The sequence below is a fragment of the Lissotriton helveticus genome, chromosome 3_1, assembly GCF_964261635.1.
Source record: "Lissotriton helveticus chromosome 3_1, aLisHel1.1, whole genome shotgun sequence".
Taxonomy (NCBI): domain Eukaryota; kingdom Metazoa; phylum Chordata; class Amphibia; order Caudata; family Salamandridae; genus Lissotriton; species Lissotriton helveticus.
Genome location: NC_136061.1, coordinates 823,855,093 through 823,880,970, shown reverse-complemented (window position 1 = coordinate 823,880,970; position 25,878 = coordinate 823,855,093). Strand labels below are relative to the sequence as shown.

Genomic DNA, 25,878 nt, shown 5'->3' with positions numbered 1-25,878 from the left:
CTGACTGCACACATCACTGAGTCTAAACTGGATCACTGCCAGTTGAACAATCAAAGTTAAACAGAACAGATGAGCAAGAGTTGTGAAATTGTGTCAGATGAGCTTCAACATTGTGATGAACAGGGCAGCAGTGAAATTGAGGATGAGGCAACGAATGAATAAGAAAAAAGAACTGCAGAGTTTTTAAGATCTCTAAGTTAAGAAATAAGACGGTGAGGAAAAGGAGAGATAAGTGAGTTAAGTTATGGAGGGAAAAGTCATACTGTATTTCGGAAGCGGTGTTTGCTTAAACGGGCTGAACAATTACTTTAGCATAAAGAAAAAAAAGAACATTCAGCATATTCTAGATGTTAGGTGGAAAATGAGAGGTCAGTGAAACCTCACAGGTGCAGTAAATTACTAGCTGTAATGTAAATATTCATCTAGTTTCAGCCACTTTTAAGAAAACAATATCGGAAGTTTTTGCAGGAGCATTTTTGCTGAATGAGGCCGCATGCAAAAACGCAAGATATAAGATCACAGTTCAATTTGAGGGCAAGTATGATTGCTTTGCCTACAATTAGTCCGTGAATTATTTCAGTCGACCTATATGTAAAACACCACATGTTCAGCCTTAAAGTCAAATTGTATAAATCAGACATTAAGCTGATGAGCGAGAGCACTGTGTGCGCGGTGAGCCTCTTTGTGAAGCCCAGGGTTACTCTAGATGGGGTGAATGCGCCGCTCTCATTACATTCCTTGATACTAGGATGGCAGTACTGAGTTGCTCGGAGGCACTCGATCGACCTCTAATGAACATCCCGCTCGCTCTTCAATGAGCAAGGTGCACCGACGCCACGTACTTCTGCGGAAATATCCCACGCACGACACACCTATGTATGGGGCGCGACACAGTAACGTGTTGCGCCACACAGTTTGGAAAGCTGTGATCTAGGTAGTACCTAGGTAGTACCTTGGTACTCCATAATACATTTTTACAATATATACATCATTATGTTTCCCTACATATTTACACTTAAATTACGTTCTATTAGGTAAGGAAAACACATGAAACCTAATACTTACCTATATTAACGGCCCTAGGTCAGAACACTGGCAAAGTGGCCTTAAAACAACATGGCTGACTGTAAGTTTTGTAAAAACCAATCCAATCAGACAATGACTTGTCATCGTTATGTACCACCATACTACCTCAAAACTACCCTAACAATAGATATCACAAAGTACAAAATGTTAATAACTCTAAAAATACTTACCCTTTTTTTACCCCAAAACAAACAAGTCACTTAATGACCATTTGCCCGAAAAAAAATGTGGGATGGTTCTAAAGCTTTCTAATGCTCTTAGGTCATGAGATAGACAATACAGAAAATATGAGGCTGGGTCAGCCTTCGAGCATTGAAGGTATTGACCTGCAGGTCGCCAGCAAGTTTATTGGTTACTGTGTGGTTTTGCAGCGCTACACTGCTCAGTGAAAAGCTGTGTAGACACATGACTGCGTGCAAATACACTGAAAGGAAGGCATATTTCTCACTAAGAGCACTGCAACAGGTATTTTAAGGTGATTATCCAAAAGCAATATTTCACTCCATGCTGGAATATCAGATATATCTAGATAATTTTACCAAAGCATTTTTTTTGAGATCTCCAAAATGGTCATCTCATGGCTACCCAGAAAAATCAAGCTGGGGGATCGGGGTCAGTGAAAGTGCGAGTGAGGGGAGGGCGAACGAGGGTTCATGCTCTTTAAAGGGTACAGTTCTAGCTGTGGATCTGGCACGGACCAGCATGTCCCGGAGGAAGAAAGATCAAGGTGCTAGAAGAAGGTAGCACTGGGATCTCTAAACCGGAAGGAGACAAACACTTTTTCACTGAAGGAGATGAACCTGTGATTCCAGCTCATCCGCATGTGCACTTTGTTTCTTCGGACAAGGTGCCATCAGAAATCATAGGATAGGAGTGTGCCACCCTGAACCAAGATGAAAGATATATTGCACGATTTTTCAGAGACCTATCCAATAGCCCTGCCACTCTTTTTAAAATTTCAGGGATCTGTAAGATTACAGGACACCCTCGTCATTGTACTTAGAGTATATCCATTTGTATCCCTTCCCTGTGTATATAGAGATAACTCTAATCACTAGTATATGTAGTAGACCTTTGTACTCTCTGCCATTCCTATGTGACTCTTAGAGTATATCCAGTCATATCCCTTCCCTATGTATATAGAGATAGCTCTAATCACTAGTATATGCAGTAGACCTTTGTATATCTACCATTCCTACGTGACTCTTAGAGTATATCCAGTCATATCCCTTCCCTATGTAAATAGAGATAACTCTAATCACCAGTATATGCAGTAGACCTTTGTATATCTACCATTTCTAGGTGACTCTTAGAGTATAGCCAGTCATATCCCTTCCCTATGTATATAGAGATAACTGTAATCACTAGTATATGCAGTAGACCTTTGTACTATCTACCATTCCTATGTGACTCTTAGAGTATATCCATTTGTATCTCCTCCTTGTGTGACTTTACATCTTGTACATTTGCAATTTTTTCTGTTTGTATCCTTTATGTAACGCATGTAATCCTAAGTCCTTATGTTTTTCAACTGGTTCTTATGTAGAGCGCTCTGACACCTTCGGGTAAAGCTCGCGCTATAGAAAATCGCATACATAAATAAATTGTAACAGGAATTTAAATTAGGCAAAAACAATAAGGGTGCACTCTACTTTACACCATAGAATATGTAAAATAGAAGAACAATTAATGTTTACACCTGTTCTCTAACATGTATTTACAGTGTGAAGCTGGACAGTGCACAAGTATAAAATCAAACAGGTAAAATCAGCACTACACATCCATGTCGCGCAGGAGTGCAGTCCAAAAAAACAAGATGCCCGTCACTTCTTCGGAAAGCATAATAATTGTGTGTTAGAAAGGAGTGCTGGCCATCTTAAATGCTGATCTGTAGGGGAGAGGATGTGGCGTAAGAGCTACAGTGGCTAAGCACACACGAGAAAGCCTTGCTTGGGGAGCTGAGGGGGCACGGTGTCTCACATTGTGTGGATGCATTGTGAGGCAATTGCGAAATGAAAATGTCATCAGTTAAGTACAAGTCAGTAGATTGAAACTCCTAAAAACACAATATTTGGAAAAGACGATCCAACACTAATTAAAAGAATAGTCCGCCGTAAGTAATTAAAACAAACTGACGGGAACAACTACACGTAATAGCGCCAGTAGCCATGTGAGGGAACTCAACACCAAAAGGGCGAGAGAAATGAAACCAATGCACCTATGAAAACCAAGGATTTATGAAAGGCACTCCAAAGAATACATGAAAAATGAAGGCTGTGCTCGAAGCCAGCAGAGTAGATACAGCATGTCTCATAGAGACAGTGCATGTGCTGCCAAAGCGAGACCTAAAAAGATCACCTGCACACCATAGTCTTCAATTTCCTAAATTTAAAGTAAATCCGACTGTTTTTACACTATGCACACCGTAAAAAGTCTTTGTAAAAATCATTGGGGTCCGAATCTGTTTTGTGACCCACTTTTAACTTTGCATCCCCTTGATTAATCTCAGCAACACTTTCCATCATCTGCCAGTGAACAACAAGGAATAGTTTTGGAAAGTTGCGTGGAGATTTGTCAAACAAGCGCAAAGTTATGAAGGGTCAAACATCCGAGGAATTCTTATACCTGGCTACCCTAACTATAACTTCCAGAGTGCCTACTGCCCCTCTGTAGCATATAAATATATGTATTCTTTTACTAATTTCTTAACAACAAAGACTGTGGGCACAAAAGGACCCTCTTTTGCAATAAGACATTACTTTATGTGAGTGGCACCATGTTTGCCATGAACAGGCCTCATTCCAGTACTGTAATATTTTGAGTCACTTACATAAATAAATGTACATTTTGCCCCAAAGAGTCTGCATCCACTGTCTTTCCTTCAAAGGAGATGGCATGTTATATGGTAGGGTTTCTATATACACTTTGGGTAGTGCATGTGCTCCAAAGAGTAGCTGACAAACAACTACAGGTGTTGGCTCTTCTCAGTAAGACTGAGCCCAATAATCAATTCACCTGCCAATACTGATATTTCTTCCATTAAACATTAATTTGGGCAAAAGTAATCCACTCAATGTGACCCGAATATCTCTACTTCAATATTTTATTCGGTTTTTTGAAAAAATATTTCTGTCTCTTTGTTTTTTAATGCATTTGTGCAATTTTCACATATACATCATCTACACCACATCCACGATTTCTAAAAAAAATACAATCGCTATTTTAATTAGAACAAAAAAAATTGTTCAAAACCTACAAATGATACAACATTTACAAAAAAAACAAATTATACATATATCAAGGAACAAAACACAATACACTTAACACTTACAACATACACACCACAAGACAAACTTGCCCAGACAGGTTTGACATTATTTTGAGCTTTTCACCCTACAATGGGGCAAGACCAAACAGTGTATAGTTTCAAAAAATCCCTAGTTTTAGGTTCTAGTCAAAGTAGTGATTGTATATTTTTTAGAAATCGTGGATTTGGTGCAGATGATGTATATGTGAAAATTGCACAAGTGTATTAAAAACAAAAGAGACAGAAATATTTTTTCAAAAAAAACAAATAAAAATATTGAAGTAGAGATATTCGGGTCACATTAAGTCAGGTGTCTCCAACCAGTAGCTTGCGAGCTACAAGTAACTCGCCGATACCCTAAGAGTAGCTCAAGGCACCAACATTTATTTTAATTCCTTTTGATGAACTCCATTAAAAGTAAGCAAGGCCTGTCTTTATTAGTGTCTTAATTTCAGGCCTCATGCAGCGTTTGCCCACCCTCACCTAAACCAGCTGCTCACATAGACTAAAATGAATGTGGCTGGGGCAGGGCAGAGCAAGTGACGTGATTGCCAAAATCGGACATGAGCAGTATTGGAGTGCCCACGAGGTGCTACACCGTGGCCCTTCAGCTGCCTGACACAGCACTTCAGGCCTGCATGTACAGTGTAGTAGGTGTGGCAGCCTTGACACCGGAGCCTAATTTTTCGGTTAGCTTTGTTGTAGCTGCAATCCACAGCTTTCAGCACCTTGGGTTGAAGAGAACAAGGCCGAGGACTGGCATAAGGTTCCTGACTAGCTTTTATGGCCTACTTGCAAGAGGTACTTTATTTAAAAAGAAATCTAGGTGAAATGCTGTTTTATTGTTTCAATGTTGGAATGATGGGTGAAATGCGCCGTGCTTTGTTTATTTACAACAACAAAAATAAAGTATCCCTGTGAAATGCTTCTTTAATTACAGCTTGATCTACCGGCTGTTTGTGTTCAGCACTTTTAAGGCGGGATGCACTAAGGCTAAGCTTTCTCTCTGGCCTTCCAAGGAACCTGCAGCTGCTACCCTCTGATTGACACTGCCATTGAGAGCCTAAACACCCTGGTCTTGACCAGATCATGTCTTGCAAGGTTTTCAAAACCCAAGCGCAAGGAGGTGTTGACGGTTTTCTTTAAATGTAGGCGTGCCCCTTGCTTTTTATGATGTCTGTGGCATGTACCAATGCAAACAGTGGCAAATTGACTCTTAGACTTGTAAACGCGACACCATTAGTTCCACACTGAGGTCTATCAAATAAAACTGCGTTCTAAAACATGGACTAATTCTTTTGTGCCACACATTCTGAAAACGTAGTGAATGCTAGGACAAAAAGCTTTCAGGATGCATGTAGTTAAATGTAAAACTGCATGGCCATTCATTTGGACGACTCAATGAACAGACCACCTCAAGGCACTTGAATGACAGAAGTTATGGTTAAAGGACAAAACATGTTATGGACCTTTTAAAGATGGCAGGCAAAGTAGGCCATGCTGGAATTAAAACCTGTTCCTGTAGATCTTGGGACGGAACCTCAGCCAATTGTCCTACTAGGCTACTAGAGCCCTCTACATGACACAGCATTATTCAAGACAGGAACGTTTTAAAAGTGGGTGCATTTTATACACTTTAACGTGCGTGTGGAGGAGTGCTGTCCAACAGAGAAAGGAGACGTAAAATTAGAACAGTTCTGTACAGGAGCCTGCCAAATCATTTTTGCATAATTAAATTGCAATGTGCACCAACAGGGTAAATTTACATTTGAATGAATATGGAAGTACTGGAATTCGCTCAGAATCTAACAATTATTGGTCACATGTAAAGCTGTGATTCAAACTATAGTTTACAATTTGCAAAATTAGCTTTGAAGACACCATGCCACTTTTCTTGGTATTGGGAAATGTATCCTTAGAAAGTGTACATGTGACTGATGTATCATCATGTGACTGTTTTCCATCACACTTGAACGAGGGCACCACAAGTGCTCAGAGAGCCCACTATTTATTTGTAAGTGTGCCTCTCCCCCACAAATTAGTGTTGCACCCAATCAAAAGAGCATGAAACACGTTTTTCATATTTATCGAGATTTAAAATCTAAGGAAATCTAAAATGCACACATCATTTAAAAATTGTGCTAGCTGTGTGCATGAACAATGAATGCTTTGGACACTTCTATATGTAACAGTACAATAGAATGGGAGGTCTTTTGGAAGGATGTCAGCAATTGTACCCTGAGGCCTGTGGTTGTCCGAAGCTTCTTTACTTACATAAATAGTGTGTACCTAGGGATGTCCTCTACCAGAAAGTGGCCCAGTTGCTTATTTCCTTAAAAAATGGATATGTTCTTAAAACAGGGTTCATGAGTTTCAATTCTCGAAAAATGTGATTGTAACTGTCTTTTCAGAATAAACAAGTGATTCATTCTCATTTAGAGCCACTCGTACCAGATTTTAAGCTCATTACACTAATAATCTGACTTGGGTCAAACCATAGCATAAGTGGAGAGTGGGGCAATAGGCATGTTAGAAGGCGGGAGAGTGTTGGAGAAAAAATGTGCTATGCGTATATAGCATTTTTAGTTTTATGGCAGGTGGTAGGAGGCAAGCAATGACAATGGATTGAGTGGGTGAGATAGCAATAACAAGGGGAGGGATGAACTTTTTTTTGTTTTTTTAAGTGTTAGGACATGGCCAGTGCTGGCAAAGCCATAGTCCTTTTATTTGTTATGGCAAGTGGAAATGGAGGGAACACGTTCAATGAATGCTTGCCCCAAGCATTACGATGGACAGCATGAGAGGGTTAGCAACAAGATTGACAGCTGGAGGAGGGCAGGAGGGACAAGCAACAAGGCAGACAGTGGGTGCGGACAAGCAACGACAGAGGGGCAAGCAACAACATGGAGAGTACAGGGAGGGATCAGACAACAACATGGACAGCGAATGGAGGCAAGCAACAACGCTTTAGGGATAAGCAACAATATGGAGAGGGTAGGGTCAAGCAAAAACACAGGCAGCGGGCGTGGGAAGCAACAACATGGACAAATGGAAAGGGCAAGCAACAAAATCAACAGCAGTAGGGGGCAAGCAACAGTACAGAGGGGGACTAAAGTACAAGGGTAAGAAAAAGCAACACTGAAGGGGAGAAAAGCACATGCGGGAGAAGGCCTGCAAAGACAGACACTCTCATGGAATACTTCAAAAAAGATAAAAATGTAGTTTCAAAAGTGCAAGTAGTGGAAGGATTCAAGTAATTGGGCAATCCTACAGACGTGGGAGAATCCAATTTTAAGCAGAGGGCAGCAGTTGCTTGGCCTGTAGTAGCTCACAATGATTTTCACTGATCAGAAGTAGCTCCCACTACAGAAAAGGTTGGTGAACCCTGCATTAAGTGGATTACTTGTGCCCAGATGAATGTTTATTGGAAGAAATCTCAGTATTGGCAGGTGACTTGTTGTTGATCCAAAGAGTAGCCTGACAGGGAGAGTGTAGGACTGGAGGATTGAGAGCCAGTGGAATGTAATGATAGCAGATTTGTTTGGCTGTAAAATGCCCTTTTGTAGATACTAAGCACTGATCAGTGTTCTCTTTATATTTCCTCCTTTAGACCACCCGAAGTTAACCAAATGGAGAAGAATTCCATGGCCTAGGATGATGGTGATGCCATAGTTTTAATTCCAGCCATTCCTTCTGGTGCTGATATGTCATGTTAATTATTTCTTACTTTTGACAACTAGTATGCAATGTGACCTTCCGTATTTTCCAAATTTCCTTTATCTACTTTTATTAGTGTTAGCCCCACATACCTCCTTGTGTTTTCTTACATATTGCCCCTGTTTCAGAAGCTGGCTTTATCCTGTCTGTACCCTCCTTAACACCCTGTTTTTGTTACTGTGGCAGTAACCTTTACCTCAACCCTTGTCTACATATCTTGTGGTAATAGAAGATTGTCGGTAAAGTGAGAAGGAAGGAGCGCCGGCTCATAACGTAGGTTAGCAGGATGTTTTCTTGAGCAAGCAGTGAATAGAACAGGAACATAGATGGTCATGGACCCCAACAGTATGTGTATGCATCTCACCTCAGGTCTAACTCTCACAATGCCGTCTCTCTGGAACACCACATCATACAAGGTTCTGGGGCATCATGTATCATCATGTATGGCAGCACACCTATATCATATTTCCTCTCCATTCTGCACCACTCCTGTCTCCTTTCATGGCCATTTCCATTATTTTTTATTATAACATTGAATTGATGACTGGTTGATTTAAAAAATGCCAAATAAACCATTCAAAGCAATACTTAGGATATGTATAACTCCACATTAGAGTGGGTATTGTTTTTTTTTTTAACTTGTACAGAATGCTATGATTGGCTCTGTTGTTCACAATATGTGTATTATGTTGTTGTCTAGATCATCATGCACTCTCTGCTGAAGAGGGAACAGATCATGATGAGGAGGTGAGAACCAGCTGCTGGGATAAGAAGCAAGTCACTTTCCTTTCTCTATGATAACTGCTGCATTTTCTAACACCATCAATGCTACAGAGATTCCTCCTCCATGCTGATGATCTATGAATCCCATTGTTCATGACGAGCTCAGCTCGTCATGAGCACACAAGCAGTGTACTGCATGACGAGCTGAGCTCGTCATGAGCATGGAAGGGGTTAAGGTATTCCTTCCTTGCTTATCAAAAACAAGTACTGATGCTTTTATACATTTCTGTCTCAGCTTCTCCACCATTGAAAGTAATCATTAGAAGACAATGTTTGTTGGCTAGTGCCTATTCATACCTGCCACTTCCTGTATTCTGTTCCAGCCGGCCCACAAATTAGAATCCCATCTTAATATGTTCCACATTTCTCTCATAGTTTCTGTATCAGTGTCTACTATTACTGTTCCCTCTTCTATCTTCCATTAATCATATGTCCAAGTCTACTAGATGACTGAACAACCATCATGTCTATAGTCAAAGCTAAACCTAGTCCAAGCCCGATGATTTATTAGAATTGACCTTACTGAACACTTACTTGTTCTATAGCCCAGGAATAAAATATCTCTTGTATATTTAATTAATTTGGGGTGGAGGGTGTATTGTGGGATTCAAGCTAGACTTAGAAAGTGACCTAGGAGGGAGTAGGATAAGAGCAAAGCCATTGGAATGTATGATATGCCATTAGTTGTCCCAAAAACATGCTGCCCTTCCAGGATGGCTCCAATAATGTTGCACAATATATATAAATATAGTCTATAAATTGGGCAGCATAAATGGAAAGCTTCACATTTTTCAATGACAGCATATATTTATATTTTTAATCAGCCATTCTTTAATGACACATTAAGGGCCTGATTTGGATCTTGTTTGGAAAGCATACCGACCAAATCGGTTCAGGAATGCTTTTAGTACAACTCGGATTCGGAGAGTCCACCTGAACGAGTACATTGCATCTGTATGCATCCGGATACGATTCGGCCAAACTCCCATTGACTTCAAAGGGATCCTGTGTTCTGAACGTGAACACAGACTCCCATTGAAGAAAGAAGTGGGTGGGGAAAACATTGCACCCTGTTAAGGACACCCCATGGTGCCTACCACACTGTGCATGGTTGGAATGGGGGGACCCATGGGTATCTCCACGTGCCAGATTCGGAGTGCCCTGGGTGAAGGGGGGCCTGCTACGGGCCCCCAAAGCCAATTCCGGCACTTGTTTCATTCTGGACACAGACTCGCATTGAAGAAAGGAGTGGGTGGGGAAAACATTGCACCCTGTTAAGGACACCCCATGGTGCCTACCATACTGTGCATGGTTGGAATGGGGGGACCCATGGGTATCTCCACGTGCCATCTGCTCCTGCCAGAGGCAATGCCCAAGGGACCTGGCGGGAGATAGTCACTCGGCTGCACCTACAGAAGACGGAGGCCATTACAGTGGAGTACTGCAGGTTGGTAGTCTTGCAGGAGGAAGAGGATGAAGCAACTACCATTGCCTCGGGTCACAATCTGGAAAGATCTGGCACACCACTGCCACCAGCGCAGGTAGGCAATGTCTCAAGCTTTCGGTAGGGGGACTAGGGAAAGATGAGATATAGACAAACACAATATTCATCAAGTCTATGAGCAGCATGTGGCCACTTCTGGCTAAAAGAAAGATGTTAGTTCACATACCAAATTCAAGCAGTCTTTTCCTGTAGCAGCCCCAAAGTCCCCCAAGTCTTTTTTATTACCCAGACTGGAAAAATGCAAAATATGGAGGACCACAAATTAAAAACAAAATTACAAAAAATTGGCATCGGGCAGCACCCCAAGTCCTTTTGCTGCACTGTCTTATATCAATTTGAAAGGGCAGTAATGCACCCACCGCAATCTCAATTTGAAAGGGCAGGAATAAAACCCACCTCATCACCCATGGAATGCCTAAATAAGTAAAGTATTTGTGCATACACACACACATAGTAACACAATGAAACCACCACAAAAGTACTCCACACCAGTTTAGAAAAATAGCCAATATGTATCTGAATAACACAAGACCAAAGTGACAAAATTCCAACATACACATGTCCAGTTATGAATTTTGCAAGTTTAAATCAAAATGCATTGCTCAGACATTAATAGCTCCAAATGGGGCTATCTGGTCGCGCTTGACTGGAGCATATCTAAAAGTTCAGCCAGACCACGATGGAGCGCAGGCCAGATATAGGAGTCAAGCAGACCCGCTGACAGTAACTTGGATGATTCGAAGCTCGGGGACAATGCGTTAAAAAATGGAGGAGATTTGTCACTGTCAAAGGCGATGTGTAGGTTCGGAAGTTGGGCAATGTCATTGATGCATCGATTTCAAGAGTGCCATGTGTCAGTTCCGAGATGTTGATGTCAAGCCACTCGGCTGTAAGCGATTTGTTGGTGCTAAACCGCGTGGGTCCGGTAATGAGTCAGGGACGATGCATCATAGACGTCGGCGTTGCAGTGTCTGAGACTCATGCAGCAGTGGTGATTCAGATTCTCTGCGTATACAAAGTTGGGGCTGCATTGTAAGCCAAGGTTGTTGCGTCGCACGGTCGGTGAGTGGTGTCAACGGCTTCGGTGCAGGCAGAGGTGATGCCGCAATATTGCAGAAAATGTGCTGGTTCCGATCGATGCTTCTCTGTCAATGTGTTAGATTCTTGGGGTGCAGCACCAATCACTCACTTCCAAGATCCCAGGACTGGATGTGGCACCACTTGGCAGACTTCAGAAACAGGAGGCAAGCCCAACAAGAACTTGGAGAAACTTTAGATATGCAGAATCTATAGAGTGTAGTTATAGTCCCCTCACTCCCAGGCAGGAAGCAGCAGGCCAACACAGCAAAGCAAGCAGCAAAGTGGCAGTCCCTCCTGGTAGCACAACAGTTTCTCTTCCTGGAAGATTATCCTCAGTTCTAGAAGTATCAGAGTTCCAGTACGTATACCCATTTTAGTCCAGAGACCTCAAAGAAAAGTTCTGTTTGTCGTGCACAAGAACCCACCCTTCATTGCCCTGGCTCCAGATACTCCACAGGGTGATCTGCAGCTCTTTGTGTGGAGACAGGCATAGCCCTATTCAGGTGCAAGTGTCAGCTCCTCCTGTCACTCCAGCTCAGCCCAGCTCAGGAAGACGCACCAGCCTGGCGATAGGCCTTTCGGATGTGCAGGTCCCTTTGTGTATGACTATCTAGAGGAAATGCACAAAGCCCAGCCATCACTCAACCCAGATTAGTATTCCAGAGACAGGCAGAGGTACTGAATGGTTACAGTAAGAAAATGGCAACTTTCTAAAAGTGGCATTTCCAGACATGCAGTTTAAAAACCGACTTAACTAAAAGATGTGTTTTTAAGTGGTGAGTCCAGATACACTAAACTTACTCTTCGTATATTTTTCCAATTGGAAGTTACACTTGTAAAGTGTTACAAGGCAGCTCCAGTGCTAACCTATGGCAGAGATGAACAAGTTACTTACCTTCGGTAACGCTTTTTCTGGTAGATACAATACCTGCCTGTGGATTCCTCACCTTGTGAATATCCCCCCTGCGTCAGCAGCATTCGTAAATTCTTTTTGTAGCTTCGCGCCGACGTGGACGACGTCACAGAGGCACGGCATCGCGCGCGACTCCGCTGACGTCACCGACACCATATTAGGCCCACGCCGGCGTGATGACATCAGTTCCGCCCTTTTTTCCGTGCCTTCGAGGCACACGGACGGACCGATAACAGCAGAAATATACACAGTATACACAGTACACAAATGTCAAGATAACACACACAGTGTGAAACCAATGCAGGAAATTAAAAAACGTAATAAACATTTCCTTTGACAATAAACATATATACAATATAACAACTCAAAGATAGAAGAGTGGACAACGGGGAGGCGGGTGGGTCAGTGAGGAATCCACAGGCAGATATTGTATCTACCGGAAAAAGCGTTACCGAAGGTAAGTAACTTGTTCTTCTGATAGATACATCTGCCAGTGGTTTCCTCACCTTGTGAATAGAGTCCCACAGCAGTCCCCACTCCCGGAGGAGGGTGTCCACTCTCCTATACCAGAAAATCCTGGAGGACAGCGCGCGCAAAGTAGCCCTCCCTCCTCACTTCGGTATGCAAGCAGTAATGCTTTGAGAAAGTGTGGAGGGAGGCCCAAATCGCCGCTCTACAAATGTCCTCAACAGGTACACCCCTAGACAAAGCAGATGTTGATGACTTTGCTCTAGTAGAGTGAGCTCTTATACCCTCTGGAGATTCCTTACCCGCCAGGGCAAAGCAGATCTTAATACAGAGGATAATCCATCTCGAGAGCGTGCGCTTGTGCACCGCCTTCCCCTTCTTGCAGCCAGCAAAACCAACAAACAGCTGGTCATCCAACCTGAACTCTCGTGTCCTGTCCAGGTAAAAGCTCACCGCGCTCTTCGGGTCCAAGCGGTGTAGTCTCTCCTCCTCCTTGGAAGGGTGAGGGTGAGGATAAAAGGTAGGGAGGGTAACGGACTGCCCCAGATGGAAAGGAGTTACCACTTTAGGCAGAAAATCAGCCCTGGTCCTGAGAACCATTCTTTCAGCATGAATTGATAAAAACGGGCGCTTAGAACTAAGAGCTTGAAACTCACTTACCCTCCTTGCCGAGGTAATTGCCACCAGAAAAATAGTCTTGAAAGACAAAAGTCTCAAGGGACATGTGTGTAAAGGTTCAAAAGGCGAACCCATCAAGAACGTAAGAACAAGGTTCAAGTCCCATTGAGGTACAATAAAAGGTGTAGGAGGAAATGTATTGATAAGGCCCTTAATGAAACGTAAAACAATAGGAGATTTAAACAAAGAGGGCTGGTCTGGCAAACAAAGGAAAGCCGACAAGGCAGACAAATAACCTTTGATAGTTGCCACCGCAAAACCCTGCTGGGCCAAGGAAAGTGCAAATTGTAGTATATTGGACAAACGAGCCCTTAAAGGGTCAACAGACTTCTCCCCGCACCAAACAACAAATTTAGACCATCTATAAGAATAAATGGACTTGGTGGAGTCACGCCTGGCCGACAAGATGACATCCACCACATCGTGCGGGAGAGAAAAAGAAATCAGGTTGCCCCGCTCAATCTCCAGGCATGAAGGTGTAAGGTCTGGAGGTGGGGGTGTAGAACTTGCCCCTCTATCTGGGAGAGAAGATCTGCCCTGCAAGGGAGACGGAGCGGAGGGCACGAGGAGAGGTGGAGAAGATCTGTATACCACACCCTTCTTTGCCAATCCGGGGCGATCAATATGATTGGGGCCCGGTCTTGGCGAACCTTCCTCAGAACCCGAGGAATCATAGGTATGGGAGGAAACACGTAAAGGAGTTGCGAGTTCCAACTCAACTGAAACGCATCCCCCAAGGCTCCTTGCATTGGAAACTGGAGGCTGCAGAATGACGGGCAGTGAGCATTCTCGCGAGTGGCGAACAGATCTACCTGAGGAGTCCGAAAGACGTGACGAACTACCTCTGGATGAAGCCTCCACTCATGGTCGGCCGAGAACTGCCGACTGAGACTGTCTGCACGCACGTTCAGTACTCCGGCCAGATGATTTGCCATCAGACAAATCTGATGGTCCTGAACCCAGGACCAGAGACGCAGAGCCTCTCTGCAGAGACGCTGCGTCCCCAATCCTCCCTGCTTGTTGACATACCACATCGCGGTCGTGTTGTCCGTCAGGACCTGAACCGACCGACCGTGAAGGGAAGGGAGGAAGGCCTTGAGCGCCAGACGAATCGCCCACAATTCCAGAAGGTTGATGTGAAGCAACCTTTCCTCTGGAGACCAAAGACACTTGATCTCCAGGTCCCCCAGATGAGCACCCCACACTAGAGTGGATGCATTCGCTATCACTGTGGCCACCGATGGAGGTAGTTGAACAGGCTTTCCTTGTGACAGATTGCCTTCCACGCTCCACCAAGGCAGATCCGCTGCAGTTTCTCTCGAGATCCTCACTGACTCCCTGAGATCTCCACCGTGCTGATACCACTGCCTGCGAAGACACCACTGGAGTGCCCTCATGTGCCAGCGTGCATGGTTGACCAACAGAATGCAAGAAGCCATCAGACCGAGCAGGCGAAGGGCCTTCAGGACTGGAACGACCGCTTCATTGAAAAATAAAGGAATCGTTTCCTGTATGTCGCGAATCCTTTGTGGAGGAGGGAATGCACGACACACAGTAGTGTCCAGTACCGCACCTATGAACAGATTGCGCTAGGAGGGCACCAGGTGAGATTTGGGTACATTTATTGAAAAACCCAACCTCTGCAACAACTGAGTTGTCTCTTGCAGATGATGGAGGAATATCTCTGGAGATTCTGCTTTGATCAGCCAATCGCCCAGATACGGGAATACAGGAATCCCCGATCGTCTGAGATGCCACCACAGCCATCATCTTGGTGAAGACTCGAGGCGCATTAGTAAGTCCAAACGGAAGGACCGCAAACTGGTAGTGCTGCGATCCAACCGTGAAACGGAGATACTTTCTGTGCGACTTCAGGATTGGGATATGGAAATACGCATCCTGCAAGTCGATCGACACCATCCAGTCTTCTTCAAGCAGCGCTTGAAGAACCTGCGCAAGGGTGAGCATCTTGAACTTCTCCTGCTTCAGGTAAAAGTTCAAGATCCTGAGATCCAGGATTGGATGGAGTCTGCCATCCTTCTTGGGGATCAGAAAATACCGGGAGTAGCATCCCTGACCTCTCTCCTGCTCTGGAACCACCTCTATCGCACCCTTTCTGAACAGAGCCAGGACTTCTTCCTGCAGGAGCAGCAGATGGTGCTCCGAACAATTACCCTGGCAAGGTGGGTAATTGGGGGGAAACTCCTGAAAGGGAAGAGCATACCCATTCTCAACGAGATTGAGAACCCAAATATCTGATGTTATCAATTCCCAATCTCGTAGAAAATGGGTAAGCCGGCCCACCATTGGGCCCACATGATCCGGAATGGCGGATCTAGGGCTGCTTTGCTGCGGTGGTAGGGGGCACCGAATCAGCCGTGTCCAGCCCACTCTGAATCACTTGTCTCGCAGCAGCCTGAGTGTCTGAAATTACCTCCTGAAAGTCCTTTCTATCCACCTCAGGAATTTTTGCCACCAACTGCTTCACGGAATCCATCAAGGCATGGATGTACCGCCCCATCAGACAAGTTGCGTTAGTAGATTTTAATGCCATACTGGTTGAAGACCTTCTTGGCAGCGTGATCTTGTTTCCTGGACCCCTTTTCCCCAAGAACCTGCGGAAAAGCACCCACAGATTGTAGGAGAGTAGGGTCTGCTATCCTATGGTCACCCCAAATTTTTGCTTTTTTTGCTTCACTGGTTTATGACTTAATGTGGCTGTGGGCCTGCTAATCAGACCCACAGCCTGCTGTTCTCTCTCTAAATTGTTACCCATGTACTTTAGGTGCATAGCGAAATTGGAACTGGTTCACCTTATTGGCCCCTGTAACAGTGTACCCAGGTACCCAGGGCATAGGTGCTTCCAAGGCCTACCAGGGGCTGCAGCATGTATTGTGCCACCCCTAGCCTGGCCTCCATATTTGACACAACTGGCTGATCACTCAGCTGGGGTAAGTCGGTGTAACCACCCCTTACTTAGGTGTAGTATGCCTATACCTAACCTAAAATGGACACATATGTTCCTATCAGTCACTCCTATGGAAGGCCTCATCAATCCTGGAGGCAGAGTGCTTGGAAATATGTGAGATGGTGCTCTGGCATGTTCAACCTTGGGTGCTAAAGGAGTTTAGAAGCGCTCACGAGGTAGTGCACTATGATATCCCTTATTCTTAATATTATTATAAATGCGGGTGCTTACAAGAGGGGAGGAAAACACCCCACTCCTCCCTGCGTAAGCAAAAGATTAGGCACAATACAATGTCCACAAACAGATTGAAGCACTCCACTTATCACAGCTCAAAATAGCATAATATTTGCAAAGTTCTCAAAAAATCATCCTGGGCAAAAACTTAAGCCCTTTTTAAGTAAATCAATCATATCATTTGTGAGTGAAATCTCAGAAAAATTCACCACCTCGACTTCTTTACTTTCTTTTACTGTTGTGTTTTCTTGTCCCAAGATCTCAATTTCATTCCTCCCCGCCCTCCTGCGCCTGCCTGCTTTCCCTCCTCTTCTTGTTTTGGGGGCCCTGGACGTCTTGCTTGCTCGCGATTTCCTTTTTCATCCTGCTTACTTCCAGAGAGAATGATGAATTCCCTAAAGGGCGCACCTGTCCCACTGATGAACCAGAAGCCCCTTCTGTCTCACTACTGCTTGTAGGGATACTGCTTAAGGAGGTGCTGCTTGAACTTAACGAAATTGTTTGTTGTTGCTGTTTACCTTTATCTAATTGCATCAGATAATCATATTTTTGGGAAAATGTGAAAATCCTTCCACTAGTGTAGTCCACCTCATCGCGTTTAAGCTTACGCGCTTTCCTTTGTTTAATATCATTTTGATGGTTATTTAAAATACCCTTTAGTATTTCATAATTTTTCGCAGTTGGCTCAGGAAGATTAAGATCTACAATTTCTGCTTCTAATTGGGCAATCTAAGCTTGAAACTTTGCCACTTTCCGGTCAGAATTTTCAATCACGATGTCCATCAGCTTCATAGAGCTTGACGTCAACTCTTTCTCCCAAACCCCTAGTAGATCCTCATCTAGGTCATCAAACGTAGGCATAATTTGAGAGCGAAGACCTCTCGGTATCCTGTTAAGCTTTGCATATTGCTTCAAGGTGGCACCGTCCCACCATTTTGACATTTCTGACTTCTTAAGTCTCTCTAATTTAATGAATTTCATACGTAATCCTTCATCCTTTTGCTGTGTTACACTCCTAATTGCCTGGGTGACTGTACTCCCCTTGCACAGGTTACTAAAAGGTATTTTAAATAACCATCAAAATGATATTAAACAAAGGAAAGCGCGTAAGCTTAAACGCGATGAGGTGGACTACACTAGTGGAAGGATTTTCACATTTTCCAAAAAATATGATTATCTGATGCAATTAGATAAAGGTAAACAGCAACAACAAACAATTTCGTTAAGTTCAAGCAGCACCTCCTTAAGCAGTATCCCTACAAGCAGTAGTGAGACAGAAGGGGCCTCTGGTTCATCAGTGGGACAGGTGCGCCCTTTAGGGAATTCATCATTCTCGCTGGAAGTAAGCAGGATGAAAAAAGGAAATCGCGAGCAAGCAAGACGTCCAGGGCCCCAAAACAAGAAGAGGAGGGAAAGCAGGCAGGCGCAGGAGGGCGGGGAGGAATGAAATTGAGATCTTGGGACAAGAAAACACAACAGTAAAAGAAAGTAAAGAAGTCGAGGTGGTGAATTTTTCTGAGATTTCATTCACAAATGATATGATTGATTTACTTAAAAAGGGCTTAAGTTTTTGCCCAGGATGATTTTTTGAGAACTTTGCAAATATTATGCTATTTTGAGCTGTGATAAGTGGAGTGCTTCAATCTGTTTGTGGACATGGTGCTCTGGCATGAGCTGAGCCTGTCTGCAGCTTTCGGAACCAAGTCCTTTAGCTGTTTCATGATATTGCCATACCATATACTCTTAAGTGCATTATGAACCTCGCGGTTAAATGCTATCTTGGGTTTGGCTTTATCAAAACATGTCGAGTAAGGTGTCATACGAATTGGAATACTACCCCCTCGCCAGTTCTGGCGACGGGGGTAGCATTCCACCCTTCTAGAGGGACACGACATGTACCTAGCCTGAACCCCGGTTAAAGTTAAACAGAGCCTTAGCATCCCAAAAGGGATGCTGCCACCACAGACAAAAGTCTGACCTCCTGCTGCTGGGAGTCCTTCCAGCGAGGGCAGCTTGGACAAAGGGTTTCCTGCCTGGGGAGGTGCTAGCACCACTCCAGACAGGATTTTGTGTATTGGGTAGGACAGGTCTGAATAGAATCAGACATGCCTGGGGCACACAAGGTGTCCCTGGGCATGGGCCAGTTCAAACCGGTGCTGGGGCTTTCCAGCCCCAGTCCTGGTGCGAAACTGGACAAAGGAAAGGGGGTGTAACCACCCCCCTTCCTGGTTCCACCCAGAGGAGGGACCTAGTAGGTGATCCGGCCCCCCAGATTCGAATAAGAGTGGGAGCTGTGTCCTGAGACTTCAGATCATCCTGAATCAACTTGAAATACAGAAGAAGACTGGACTTTGACATTCTGCTGCACAGAAGACGGAAGAGAATCTCCCTTGTGGCCAAGGAGTGACCACCCTGTGAATACAGGCACCAACCAGCAACTCGACGTCTGCTTTGCCGCCACCTCCCGCCGGAGCCCAAGCCCAGAGCCTGACAAGACCCAGACTCCCAGACTTCTCACCGCCCGATCCACAGTCCCTGCAAAGAAGGGACCCGTGGAGGCACCGAGCGACGTGGAACCGGACCTCTTGAAAGACCCCCGAGAAGCTGACTGCGCAGCATCAGAGGCACCCTCGATGCTGTGCTTTGGGGTTTGAGAAGCCCCAACCTCGAGCAGCCCGTGCACTGAAGATCAGCCCCCCAGCATCTCCACGATCTGCGTGGGGCCCTTTTGCACTGTGCCACTCGACGCGCCATCCTGGCCACTTGCCACGTGGCTAGCGGCCATCTTGGCGAAGAAACCTTCAATTTACACTGCGGGTCTGGTTGCTCCAGACTTGCCCTCACTCCTGTAAAAAGGAGCACCTGCTCTGACCTTGCTGGTCCGAGTAACAAGCCTTTTTCCATTCCTGCGTGGCTTGCATTAGCCAAGGCCTGTTTGCTCCAATCAAGTTGCCGACACCGCCAACAGCGAGAAGCCTGCGTGGGACAGCTCGTGACCGACTCCTGGACATCTTCAACCCCTCGTGTCTACGTGGCTGCAGAGAGAAGCTACACCTCGATGCCTGTTTGCACCCGACATCGCCTGGTTCCACTCTGGTTCCACCTTAGTCACTGGCTAGTGACTTTGAACATTGTCCCCTCTGCTTTCAGGTCTTCACCTCTTCAGATCCACCCTTGGATCCACCGGAACTCTTCACATCGAGCCGCCTGCAGCATCTTCAGCTCCATGCACCATCGACCTGCGTGACGAAACCCGACACTACTTCGACCCTATGCACCCGCTTCCTGTGGGTGAGGTAACTCAGCTCTGCCGGTGTTCCCACACTGGTACACACCTCTAGTGTCTGTGTCTAAATTTTCATCCTTCTAGGTCACTCGGAAGGTTCCTTTTTAACTAACTTTGTAACTTTTACGCACCATTGACATTGCATTGGTAAAGCGTGCACTTTCCGCACTGCACCCGAGTCCCGCGGGCCTTTCCCGACTACTTCACTGCTAGTCCCGAACAGCTCCAGCGATTCCCCAGGCCCTAGGCCTCTTCACTTTCCCCATAGTGGTTCTTATACCACTATTTTAGTATATGGTTTAGGTGGCCCCTGGGGCTCATCCATAATTGTGCAACTTTTGTGTATTTAAACTGGGTTTTGTTTTAACGCATTTGCTTCTGTGCTCATAAAGAGTATCAGGGTTATTTGTAGAAATAAATCTATATATATTTTCAATATATATCTGTGTGGTGTCCTTTCATTTGGTATTCAAGGGATTGTGTATGGTAAAACAGCTGGCTTCACATGCCTTTACAGAGTTTAGCCTAAGACTGCTTAGTCCATGCTACCCCTAGGATAGCTTGTCTATAAGGTTGACTTTACAACCTGCACCATAAGGGTTGCTTGGCATGGTACAAGGTGATCACTAGAACTAGTGAGCATCATATACCAGGCCAACTTCTCACATTGGTGAGCAGCGGATTGGGATTTGAGCTTGCTGTTGTTTTACCATTACAATCTTTGAAAATATCATTTGAAAGATCATACAGGTACCTGATAGGTACACTAAAACAAGACTAGATATACTTAAGTTCTACTGAACTTAGTTGTTGTAGAGGATAGGGAGTAGCACACCCTGACTACAACTACTAGATAGGTTTTGTAGGAAAACACAAGTGTAGGTAGATTGCAACACATCCACCACACTAGAGCAATGTCTGGAGCAGAGGGATCCACTGGGACCACCTCTGTTGAGAGTGACCCTCCAAGGGCACCATCCAAATTTGCTATCTTTCCATTTAAGGAACTGAGGCAACTGTGTTCCATGAGAGGAATCAAAACAGGTCCTACTCCTACAGCAGGACACCTCAGAGAGCTGTTAGACCAGTCTGAAGCTCTAAAAAGCTCCAAACCAGGCCCCTCAGGGACTGGAGATGGAGGCTCTCCCACTGAATATGATAACCCTGATGCCCCTGCCCCTGTCATCCACATAGATGAGGAAGACCAGACCCCTGGGAATTCTCAGCCTGAGGAAGAAGAAGAGGGGGAGGAGGTAGAAGAAAGTGAGTCTGATGATGATAGAGATAGCCAGGTGTTAGTCAGCAGGCTTAACCAGGCTAACCTAAGCTTATTTGGGACTGAAGGTGGGTCCAACCCATTCAGACCCCCAAATGGACTTAACCAGGAGCATAGGAGGAGGAGGAATCACTCAGGTGAGTCCAATACTTCCCATGTTTCTAGAGGTTCTCATGGTAACTCCAGAAGGGAGTTCACTAGCCCTCAGAGAAGGGAACATGAGGCCAAAATGAGAGAGGCTGAACTTAGGATCCAGAGACAACAAGAATTAGAAGTTGCCCTGGCCAAAGAGAAACTTGCTAGAGCAAGGCAGCCTAGAGAGAGTGGATTAGATTCCACTGGTGGCAGCACTATCCCTAAGGATAAAGACAGGTCCTATGACAATAGAAACCTGAGTAAGATTGTGCCCCCCTACAAAGTTGGGGATGATATCCACAAGTGGATGACTGCACTTGAGAGAGCTTGCAAAGTACAGCAGGTCCCTCAGGAGCAGTGGGCAGCAATCTTGTGGCTCTCCTTTGAAGGTAGAGGCCGAGACAGACTCCTCACAGTTAGTGACAGTTAGTGATGGGGATTCTAAAAACTACCTGGTCCTGAAGAGTGCTCTGATTGATGGGTTAGGCTTAACCACTGAACAGTACAGGTTAATGTTCAGAGACACCCAGAAGACACAGACTCAGGACTGGTCTGAATTTGTTGAATGTGCCACTAAGGCTCTGGAGGGCTGGTTGCTGGGAAGTAAGGTTACAGACTATGAAGGATTGTACAATTTGCTTCTGAGAGAACAGATTTTAAATAACTGTCAGAACCAGCAGTTGCATCAACATTTGGTTGACTCAGATCTAACCTCTCCCCAAGAATTGGGAAAGAGGGCAGACAAATGGGTTAGAACCAGAGTTAAGCAAAAGAACCAGAACCAGAACCAGGGTGGTGACCAAAAGAAAACAGACCAGAAGGGTGGGGAGCAGAAAGCTAAAGACCAGAAGTCTTCAACAGGGCCCCAAACTAATACTGAGGGTGGGTCCCAAACTTCCAAGAAGAAGAAGAAAGAAGGTCAAAGAAAACCCTGGTGTAGCTTTTGCAAAAACACCACTCACTGGACAAGTGATTGTAAAAAGGGTGGAGCCACCAACACTGCAGCCCCTAAGGCACCCACTAGTACAGTTGGCAGTGTGGGACCACAGACTAAGGGGGTAGTGGGTATCACCTTGGGAACTGGTGGAGATTCTGACCTAGTCAGAGTCCCCACACAGGCTGTTCTGATCTGTGATGGGGAGATTGATTTCTCCCCTACTGTCAGTCCCAATAATTTGGGCAAGTACAGACAGACACCTTTAATTAATGAAAAAGTGGCTCAAGCATACAGGGACACATGTGCCAGTGTCACCATGGTGACACCTAGCTTTGTGGACCCTGGACAGTACATACCAGGTGATAATTACCTGGTGACCAATGCCAGCAATGTCACTACTACACATAGTGTGGCAATTGTTAACTTTTCCTGGGGAGGGGTAACTGGCCTAAAAAGAGTTGTGGTTAGTGCTGATCTCCCAGTAGAATGTTTGTTGGGCAATGACCTGGAGAGCTCTCTATGGTCAGAAGTTGAGTACAGGACTCATGCAGAGATGTTAGGGATATCATCACATGTCCTTGCTGTGACCAGGTCACAGGCCAAAAAGTGCCTCTCTGAACCTCAGGTCTTGGATCCTGGAACAATGGACCAAGTACCTCCCAAGACAAGGAACAGGAGGGCAAAGGCTTTGCCTTCCCAAATGCCTACAAGTGAGGATCAGCCTTCACAGGAAGATGATTCTGAGACCCCTGAAGCAACTGTCCCTATAGAGCTTGAACCTGATCAGGTTGAGTTTCTGGGGACAGGGGGACCTTCTAGGGCAGACTTGGGGCAGGCTCAGTTATCCTGTCCTTCTCTTGAACCCCTCAGACAGCAGGCTGCTGCTGAGGCTGCTGGGAATGCTCAAGGTACCCATAAGGTTTATTGGGATGATGGGCTCCTTTATTCAGAGGGTAGAGACCCCAAGCCTGGTACAACCAGGAGGTTGGTCATACCTCTGCAATTTAGGGGCTTCCTTCTTACCTTGGCACACGATATTCCCTTAGCAGGACACCTAGGCCAGAACAAAACATGGGACAGACTTGTCTGTCACTTTCACTGGCCTCACATGTCAGAAGATACAAAGGAGTTTTGTCGCTCCTGTGTAACCTGCCAAGCAAGTGGCAAAGCAGGTGGTACCACAAAGGCCCCCCTAATACCATTACCTGTGGTGGGGGTGCCCTTTGAAAGAGTGGGGATTGACATTGTTGGACCAATGGATCCTCCTACAGCATCTGGGCACAGATTCATACTGGTGGTGGTGGACCATGCCACCAGGTACCCAGAGGCAATTCCACTTAGGACCACAACAGCTCCTGTTGTGGCCAGGGCCTTACTTGGAGTTTTCTCCAGAGTGGGGTTTCCTAAGGAGGTAGTATCTGATAGAGGTGCAAACTTCATGTCAGGTTACTTGACAGCTATGTGGAAGGAATGTGGTGTTAACTATAAGTTCACCACTCCCTATCATCCACAATACAATGGGCTTGTTGAGAGATTCAACAAGACCCTAAAGGGCATGATCAAAGGATTACCTGAGAAGCTCAGGCGAAGATGGGATATCCTTCTGCCCTGCCTTCTGTTTGCTTACAGAGAGGTCCCACAAAAAGGAGTTGGCTTCAGCCCCTTTGAATTGTTATTTGGACATCCTGTAAGAGGACCCCTATGTCTGGTGAGGGAAGGATGGGAGTTACCTCTCAAAAAGCCCAATCAAGACATAGTGGACTATGTACGTGGTCTCCGCTCCAGGATGGCTGAGTATATGGAGAAGGCCTCCAAAAACCTTGAGGCTAGCCAGGCCTTACAGAAAGCCTGGCATGACCAAAAGGCTGTCCTGACTGAGTACCAGCCTGGACAGAAGGTATGGGTGTAGGAGCCAGTGGCCCCAGCAGCACTCCAAGACAGATGGTCTGGACCCCATACAATCATGGAGAAAAAGGGAGAGGTTACCTACTTGGTGGACCTAGGAACTCCCAGGAGCCCCCACAGGGTGCTCCATGTTAACAGGCTGAAAGCATATGTTGACAGGGCAGACATGGGCTTGCTCATGGCTACAGATGAGGGGCAGGAGGAAGAGAGTGACCCTCTCCCAGACCTGCTGACTCAGAACCCTGAGGATGGCTCAGTTGATGGTGTGGCCTTAGATGGCAGCCTCACTGAACATCAGCAACATGACTGTAGACAGGTTTTGCAGCCATATCGACATATGTTCTCCCTGACACCCAGTCAGACTAACTGGTGTACCCATGTGGTGGACACTGGTGATAGTCTTCCTGTAAAGAACAAAATTTACAGGCAGCCTGACCATGTCAGAGACTGTATCAAGGCTGAGGTGCAAAAGATGCTGGAGTTAGGTGTCATTGAGCCTTCAGAGAGCCCCTGGGCTAGCCCAGTGGTTCTGGTCCCCAAACCTCACACCAAAGATGGAAAGAGAGAGATGAGGTTCTGTGTGGACTACAGAGGACTCAATGCTGTCACCAGGACAGATGCACACCCAATTCCAAGGGCAGATGAGCTAATAGACAAATTGGCTTCTGCCAAGTTTTTTAGCACATTTGACTTGACAGCTGGTTACTGGCAAATCAGGTTAGCTGAGGAGTCTAAAGCCAAGACAGCATTTTCTACCCCCAGTGGGCATTACCAGTTTGTGGTGATGCCCTTTGGTTTGAAAAATGCACCTGCCACCTTCCAAAGGTTGGTGAATCAAGTCCTTACTGGGTTGGATGACTTTTGTGCAGCATATCTGGATGATATTGCTGTCTTTAGCTCCACCTGGGAGGATCACCTGGTCCACCTGAAGGAAGTGCTAGAGGCTCTGCAAAAGGCAGGCCTCACTATCAAGGCAACCAAGTGCCAGATAGGGCAGAGTAAGGTTGTGTACTTGGGCCACCTTGTGGGTGGAGGCCAAGTTCAACCACTGGAGAGTAAGATTCAGACCATAAAGGACTGGACTCCTCCAACTACCCAGACTCAGGTCAGAGCTTTCTTGGGCCTGACTGGGTACTACAGAAAGTTTGTTAAGAACTATGGGTCCATTGTGACTCCTCTTAATGATCTGACATCCAAGAAGATGCCCAAAAAGGTTCAGTGGACAGAATACTGTCAAAAGGCATTTGAAGACCTGAAGAAGGCCATGTGCTCTGCACCTATCCTGAAGAGTCCTGACTACTCAAGAGAGTTTATTGTCCAAACAGATGCTTCTGAGTTGGGAGTGGGAGCTGTGCTTTCACAACTTAATGTAGATGGTCAAGACCAGCCCATTGCTTTCATTAGCAGAAGGCTGACCCCCAGAGAGAAACGTTGGTCAGCCATTGAGAGGGAGGCCTTTGCTGTGGTGTGGGCCCTGAAGAAGTTGAGACCATACTTGTTTGGCACTCACTTCAAGATTCAGACCGACCATAAGCCCCTCTTATGGCTTAATCAGATGAAGGGTGAAAACCCCAAACTGCTCAGGTGGTCCATTTCCCTAC

General features: G+C 45.5%; 1 protein-coding gene across 1 annotated transcript in view; it reads right to left on the bottom strand.

Moving 5' to 3' along the window:
• C3_1H1orf94 (chromosome 3_1 C1orf94 homolog) overlaps positions 1–25,878 on the bottom strand; it is a 623,539-nt gene that overhangs the window by 49,230 nt on the left and 548,431 nt on the right. The window lies entirely within an intron of this gene.